This window comes from Vulpes lagopus, chromosome 16 (assembly GCF_018345385.1).
Source record: "Vulpes lagopus strain Blue_001 chromosome 16, ASM1834538v1, whole genome shotgun sequence".
NCBI classification, from domain to species: domain Eukaryota; kingdom Metazoa; phylum Chordata; class Mammalia; order Carnivora; family Canidae; genus Vulpes; species Vulpes lagopus.
In genome coordinates, this window is record NC_054839.1 from 6574763 (window position 1) to 6583262 (window position 8500).

General features: G+C 38.4%; 1 pseudogene; it reads right to left on the reverse strand.

Annotated features, from left to right (window-relative positions):
• Window positions 1–317: 317 nt before the first annotated feature.
• Window positions 318–707, reverse strand: LOC121476824 (annotated as a pseudogene).
• Window positions 708–8500: the final 7793 nt, after the last annotated feature.

Consider the following 8500-nt stretch of genomic DNA (forward strand, 5'->3'; position numbering starts at 1 on the left):
AGTGAGGCAGATGCTTTCACCTTCACATTTTTTGGGTTACTGAGCAACTTGTCAGTAGATTAAAACAAAAACAAACAAAGACAACCTTTTGCATTACTTAAGTCTTTCCAAGGCAGACAATGGAGAACACTTCAGTCAGATGCAAGCAATCCAGCATTCAAACATCACACAGAATAAGCTGGAGTAGCTGCGCACAGCACCCGCTCCCACTGCTGCCCTGCTCCTTTGTGTCTGGTATTCCGAGCACCTGGACATTTGCAAATAGTGTCAGGAAGAGGAGGATGAGGAAACAGCAAGAACACCAGCCTGGAAGGAAGTCAGCCAAAGAGGTGCAGGGCAAGTCTGAACATGCCACTGGTGCAAACCCATGCATCACTGATGTTATTTAGTGGGAACATCTGGGGGAAGCCCATGATGGGATCTTCATTGCCTTGAGCTGGTCCACAACTATGTCCGTGATACGCCTGTCTGGCTGGGCTAATGGTCCTGAACTATGGTGCTCTGCTGGATTTTCTGGAACAAAAGGCTAGGCAACTTCTCCACAATGGCAACTTTCCCCAGGAATTTCTGGGAATTACCATCCTCCCATGTAAGGCTGGACGCATAAATATAAAATGCATCTATTAGGTTCTGTCATTATGAAATAACTAGTAGCAATGCTGAATGAAGCTAGATCCAATCTGCTTCCAAATTGGCTTGTCTCCCATTCTGGATCACCACTGGCCCTCCCTAGAGACCCAGTATTGACCCCAGAGTTGGCCAAGGTCCCTTGCCCACCCTGGGATCCTTGGCGAGCAGGTGGCAGGATGTGGGGCCAGGGGGCCAGCTAACCTGTTGATAGAACTGTTGGAACTTGGGCAGGCTGGACTAGGCCACACAGGAAGGACCTAAAGATCCCCATCCAGGCAGTCTGGCACAGGGGAGAAAGGCTTGGACTCTGCACATTACCATGAGATAGGTGCCTGGCTGTCCCTCTTGTGCCCCATCGCATAGCCTGGGTTGTGCATGACTTTTGGGGGGTTGGGCCCCCCCAATGTACAGCAGAGGCTCCTGGTGGCCTAAGTACATTCCTACCACCCAAACCCATCCCCAATGCACTAGCCCCTACACTCACCCAAGGGCGAGCACAGATTTAGTATTTTTTTGTTATCTGCTATGCACTGCATAAAATGTCTAATGGACCTGGTGACTACAACATCATGACTTGAGATGACAAATAAATAAAAGGTGATTTTTTTTTTTTTACCACAATGGGACTGTGGTTAAAAAAAAAGTTATCAAAACAATGACCAGATTCAATTTAGTAACTTCTAGATGTACTGTCAAAGGAGAAAATTAAAAGACTTTAAGAAGCTAAGTTATCACTTGGCCCAAGGTTGACTCATGGAAGAAATGGCAAAGATGGAGAATTAATCTCTTAATGTTCTAGGTAGGACTATAGCATATTGTGTCTATTTCCCTTTTGTAGAAAACAGTATCTGTGGTTAACTGTGAAGCTCTCCGTTTTGATGGAAAAAAAGTTCAAAATGCAGGTGAATGAACATGGTCAGAATCAACCTCCGGAACAAAAAAAAAAAAAAAAGAATCCAACCTCTAGGGGAATGTCAGACTCAATTCCTAAGGAAGTACTTTAATGAATAAAAAACTGCAAATGGCTAGTAATAGTAAGAAATGAGAACTAAAAACTAGGAATGGAGAGAAATCAAAAGTTTTTATATTTCCGTATTAGGTAACTCTTTGTTCTTCTTTTGGTGTCTTAACCTTTTGGCTTCTCCTTTTGTATTGCATTGGTCTGCTCTTCTCTGGCTGGGAAGTCAGTATGTATCATGAACTAAAAGGATGAGGTCTCCTCTCCTTGAGAGTTGCAGCCTAATACTTTTCCCACACATACTAGAAGGATGAATGAGTACCAAGGTAATAGGAAGAGAGATGGAGCTTTAGGGCTGAATATTCTTTTTGTACCTACTTTTTAGTTCACTGGGACCTGATATTTCAACATTATAGAAGTGCTTCTCCAACTGAGCTGGCCATATATGACATAGTGTGCTGGTGTCCTCAAAGCCAGGTGATGAACATACTACATTTTCCTGAAAGATTTGGAGGTGGGGAGAACCATTTATATCACAATGAATATAGACACATTATGACAGAATATTTGAAGCTCATATAAATTTTTAGGATTAAAAACAAGGCTTCAGGAGAATGTTGTATGTTCCGTGTGATGACTGAGGGTGATAGGGGTGTTGTTGGGGAGGTTTTGGAGGGGAGTAGACGAGGGAGATACTTGAAAGTCAATGTCCTGTAGTAACGAATGGTATGAATTTGTCTATAGTATACCCTTTAAACTATATCTATTGGAAACCAAGTCATTGTCATGGCCAAGACAGAAATATTCATCCTCATCACCATCATCATGACCAATGCTGTATATGTAGTGACACTTTGTAAAATGTAAATCACAGAACAGATAGGTTTTCTTTATTTTAAAGATTTATTTGAGAGAGAGAGAGAAAGTGTGTGTGTGTGTGTGTGTGTGTGTGTGTGTGCACGCAAGGCTGGGGGAGGAGGGCGCAGAGGGAGAGGGAGAGAGAAACTTAAGCAAACTCTGAGTGGAGCCCAACTTAGGGGCTCCATCTCCTGACCCTGAGATCACAATCTGAGCTGAAACCAAGAGTCAAATGCTAACTGACTCTACCACCTAGGCACCCCAACGTTTTTTTTTTTTTTAATAGCTCACCTTTTGGTGCTCTTTTAACGCATTTGATTTATCTTTGCTAGAGTACCCTTTAATTAAAATTTTCTTTTATAAGACCTGTGAAGGTGTTTACATAAGTATGTATGTTTGTATAATTAGAATTTTTTTTCTAAGAAAATTAGTTCTTTCCCTTAGTCATTCTCAGATTAAGCTATAGCACATGAATGGGCATCTAGGACTACTAAATAATGGAATTACAGTGCTGATAATCATTTACTGTCCACATGTTAGATCCACGTTTGTTTGTTTTTATCTACTGATACTTCTCTGTGAAAATTTTTATGAAATTTGTGGAAATAGAAACTTGGGAGAACTTCCTTTGACAAACAGATGTCTGAATTGTGTTTCTCTACTCTTACAATGTTTATAATGCCTTAAATGTTTACACATGCATAAGGTACAGGAAATTCTCAAAATGGTAAGAATGTGTTTAGGCTGATCTAATTGGTTTATTGGCTTAGCTACAAGAGCTTTTGAAAAGCACATGTGGAACATCTTAAGGATTATTATTCTTTTTAAGTCTCAAGTAAAATGGAGGCAAGTGATGTGTTTGACGAGTATCTCTCTGAGCTAAACAAGCACCACTGTGTAAATGTTGTTGTCTTCTAAGAATATGGTGCGTATGAAGGATTAACAACCATCTCTTATGACTAAGTATCTCCACATAGGCTCATCTCACCTCTTTTATCACATTAATTACTACCTAGTGACTCCTGAGTCTCCTGCTCTTCCACCTTCCCTGATCCATCAGACAAATCTTCTTATAATAAATACCGTTTGTATCATGTCATGCCTTAGTCCTTAGAAATGCATGGGTCCCTGTTCCCTACAATTTCAAGACCAAACAATTCTGCCTATATTTTTCAATGTGTAAAGTGTTTGTTGTCTTTGTATATTTATTATTTACGTTCCTATTGGTGGACCTATAGTTAAAGACACTCTTTATTTTCTTTTTACTTTCACTTAAAATTGTTATTAATGCACACAAAAGTTACAGGCATGGGGTCTTCCCTAATAAATGTCAGGTCTGTGACTTTATGTAGAATTTATATAGAATCATACAATTCAATCATAAATTTCTTATAACTGATAAACAGTCATGAGCTCAAAGAATATGACTTCAAAGTGATGGGTAAGACTGCTAATGAAAGCGTAAGGCTGAGCCCAATAAACTGCTAAAAGTGCTTACCTGGTAACAGGTGAGGCCGTTAGCTTCCTATGTATTCACTGTAATCATTTTATCGATTTATATGTAGAATGCCTTATTGGAAATGCTTGCTAAAATGTTTGACCTCTCAGAGGTTGTAGAATGCTTTTTAATTGTCAACATTTACAATGTTAATTAGAAAAGCATAAAATTAACATGCAAATGCTTTTATCTTCCTAAAATATGAGTTATTATTATTTTTTAGTTTTTGAGGTTGATTTCCTGGTACTTATTATTGTTTTCTTATTCTTTATTCCAGTGAATATAAGAGATGGAATAAACATAAGGGAATTATGCAGATCAGTAGAAACATTAACTTAAATAAAATCATTTATTTCTTATATAGTAGTAGCTTTGCATGAATTTTATGTGCTAAATTCTTTAAAAAAAAACAATATACTAAAATTTAGGAAATGTGAATTGGAGATGAGATTGTCATCATCATAATTTCTGCTGTTCAAGAAAACTCATATCGAAGTTGGAAAATAATTATATTTTGATACATTCAATGATCACAATCAGAATATATATATACACACTTATTTGGTCATTGCCACTGTGGGATGGGATATTTGTTCAGTAACTTTAAAAACACCCTTAAATCTACTGGTGACTCAGCTAAGACATCTACAAATGCACATACTTAAATGGATATTCAGTATGTATCAGGCATTGCATTATTTAACAGATTTGAAAATTCAGTGTTCACACTATACTCTGTAGGTGTTAACAGTTTAGTTGATATTTTTAGTTCAATTGGCCAGTGTGTATCCTCTTCATGGCTCTTCCATCGGATAATTTTCTTTTTCTAATTTAAACACAAGAACATTTTAGTTGTTTACCATTGGTAGAGTATACATATGGTTTTTCAAATATGCACACCCAAGAGTCCACAATGTGGTATGTTTTTGTCAATATTGGAAATGTGTATAGTCAGAGCAGAAAACAAAGCAAATAAAAGCAAAGGCACTCCCACTGTTATATAAACTTGATAAGAAAACAGGCTTTTCAATTTTGTTTATGTCTGGCAACTTAAAAAAGGTGCTGGAATATAGTAGGTGCTTAATAGATATCTGTTGAAGGAAAATAAAAGACATGACATATTCTGCTTTATGAAATTGTTGGGGTCTGACAGGTTGTTCTTAGTGCTGCCACCCGATGAAACTTTATCAAGGGACCCCATGGAACTTACCAAAATACATCTGTTTCAGACCCCAGTGTCTCCATGTTGAACTTCAGTACCAATGCTTACACTAACTCCATGATGTTGGCAAGATACTTAAACTCCTAAAGCCCAAGGTGTCTCCTTTATGAAATCAGGATGATGCCCTTCATTTTAGGATATTGAATTAAATGAGTAACATTTATAAATTGCCTAGAACAGTCCTTGGGCTGAAATAGACACTCAATAAAATCTTGTTATCATTCCTTTAAACCTGGGAGCAACATGGGTACCACATTGTGCTCTCATACTTTGGTCTGTTACCCTTGCTTCTAGCTGAGTATCTCTGAGCCAATTCTTCTCTGCTTAGATCTAGTCTACAGAGTGACTGCTCTGAAAAGTGGTCTAAAGACCTAGTGCTCTGTTCAACTACTAGTAACAGTATTTTAATAATTGAAGGACAATTAGTTATTTTTAAAGAAAACTATTGAAGATTTAAAAGTCTTATTGCATTGGAACAAAGATGTAATGATAAACTTTTAGATATAGTGTCAAGACAATGAGCAAGATCATTTTAATTTGGAGCATGACCTTCCAAATGACATAATACCAGTTGATGTAACTATACTTGTGCTCTATATGAACCTGTGATTGAAATAAATGTTCTCAAATAGTCTAGCATAAAAAGTCACTTTTTTTTTTATCACTGAAACCTTGACAGTAAATTTGAGACATGTAAGTATCTGAGTAGATAAGAAGATAGACTTATGGAGCAGCATTGGCAGGCTTCTCTGTCTTTGGAATTTGGAATTTGTCTTTGTCTTCTCCATACATTGTGGAGAAAGGGGAAGCAAGAAACAAGTGTATGACTATGGTACCTTCTTTGGAAAGTTCTAGTTATGGCTTTGAACATAGCTGGTAGACTATGTCTACTGGTTAAGAAAACCTGGTAATATCAGATCATGGCTTTCCACCAGATCCATCTCTTTCATTTAACACCAGATGCCCCATGGTACAGGTCAAGGATTTCTAAGCAATGCTAGAATAGATATGTGAGAACACAGTTGCAAGAGATAAAAACTTGCCTTCAAAGATAACAATCACATCTGTTCAAAGGTTGTTCCCATGCAGAGAATTTGGGAATCTACATGTTGTAAATCTTAGCTAATGACTGACCATGAGTACATAAAAGATATTTTAATAATGATGAAATTAGGATAATAAGATCATCTATTTCACAGAATTACTCTAAGTATCAATTAAGCTAATTAAGTTAAATAACATAGACCACGGAGTCTCCATCCCAGTCTGTCTCAATCTTAAGAGCATTATATGACTCAGTTCCAAGTTCTACTATCTAAGAAAGGATTTATGTCTAGGATCTTAACTTGGGGAATGCAGTTAAAGGAGCCCTTTACTACATCCTGGCACCTCAGTGGATCTCCTATTCCTAGGAAAGACACAGGAAAGTTATGTTAGGAGTGTAAAAATTATCAACAGCTTGCCGGAATCACCAACTATCTGTTACCATTAAGCAATTTCATGTATATTCACTGCCCACATATTCTGAGTCTGTGTGTAGTGTCTGTGGGGAAGATGTTCTCTTTCCTCATATGTCTATTGGTTTAGCTAATGCTCCAAATGTTTCTTATGATTTAACCATAACCGACAGCAGAAATAAGACAACCACTGTCAATTATGTACGTGACACATTGTCTAACCTATATGGCTGGATGGCTCTGCTCTTGGATCAGGAGACTTACTCACTGCAATTTGAAACCCCTTGGATCAGCAGATCCCTGCAGTACTCAGCCACATTTGGCAGCTTTGCTCCAGGAAACTACCTCCTGCTAGTGCACACAGTCCTATGGCCTTACCCTGACATCCTCGTAAGGTGTGGGAGTAGGAGGGACGGTCCCTTCCATCTCTGCCATTACCTGGTCAGGACCAAGGTTGCGACTGGTTCTTCAATACCCAGTTGAGGCAACTCATCTACCTTGTTTAAGGTGAAGGCCAAGTTCAAGTGACTCTCCAGGTGAAGGAAGGAGTTCCCCCAACTATTTCAGCTTCTACTTCTGCACCTGAGTCAGCTTTAAAATGGTCTCTTCCTGAAGCATGGACAGGGATTGAAGAGGGCCGGGGAGGACGCAACCATACCATTCCAGGTCCTGGGGATGACATCCTGATTTTACCCAGTGACAAATTTCATGATCCTATGAAATCCGGCAAAAATAGCTCAGCTTACCTTCATTAAAGGTGGAATAAGCAGTCACAATGCCACAAGGAGTTAGACTAGTCCACTAATGGGATATTCTTCTTATGTGTCAGAGAACAGATTTGCAGAAAATTCTAGGGTCCTTAATTTGGAAAGACAGAGTGTTTGGAAAGAAGCAATTTGCAAGTGCTTTCTTTTCCTTTGCCTTTTGTGGATCTTTTAAATAATAGAACTTTTAAACTTTAAATATAGAATCTTTCAAATACAGAAAAATAATGAATAAGTTCCTCTGTTACCATGATTTTTCAAAGATGTTAGAAAAGGAAACTAATAAATAAAACAGAAAAAAAAAAGGTGTGGGACATAAGGGTGAACCAAGAATGACACATACCATTTTTGGAAATAATCATCTATAAAAGAAGCTGTTAAAAGAGCTATAAAAATACATAGAATGCTTTCTGAGAACACAGCAGAGAATATTAGCTTCTGCCCTGGAAAAGGGGTAAGATCAGGAGGTGCTTTTGCATTTCTAAAACAATCACTAAATGTTTCTACAAAGACTATGAAGTAACAGTTTCAGGGGTTTGGTCCTTTGGAAAGGTTTGGGGAAGATATTATTGTAATACTGTAACATATGTCTGGGGGATATGGCAAAGGATAGAGCTGAAAAGATGGGCATGGTCTCCAGTTTGAGGGTCTTGTGTGCCAAACTAAGGAGTTAGCCTTATAGTATTCTAAACCACAAAGACCATTAAAGAATTTGGAATAGAGGACGAATAGAATTAGATGTAGGATTTTGTCAAGAGCTCTCTCAATGATGTGAAAACAGCACATAGGTAGACAGGATGCGGGGCAGGGAAATAGTTGGAAGGTTGTTGCGTCAATGTGGCCCAGAAGTGATGGGGTTTGAATCAAAGCAGTGTGAGTTAATATGGAAGAAGACTCGTGGGAATTACAGTCTCTTGGGTAGGAGACAATGTGTCCAGCTAAAAATCAGAGTTTCCTTAGGGAGGAAGAAGAGAAGTCCTAGTGGGGCGAGTAAGCCACATTTTCTGCCATTGTCAACAAGAACTAGTCAATTTCACCAGAAATAATTTTTCCGTCCACCCTTCCCATAGTCCAGGCCTCTCCTAAACTGATGGTCTGGCCCAACGTGACAAC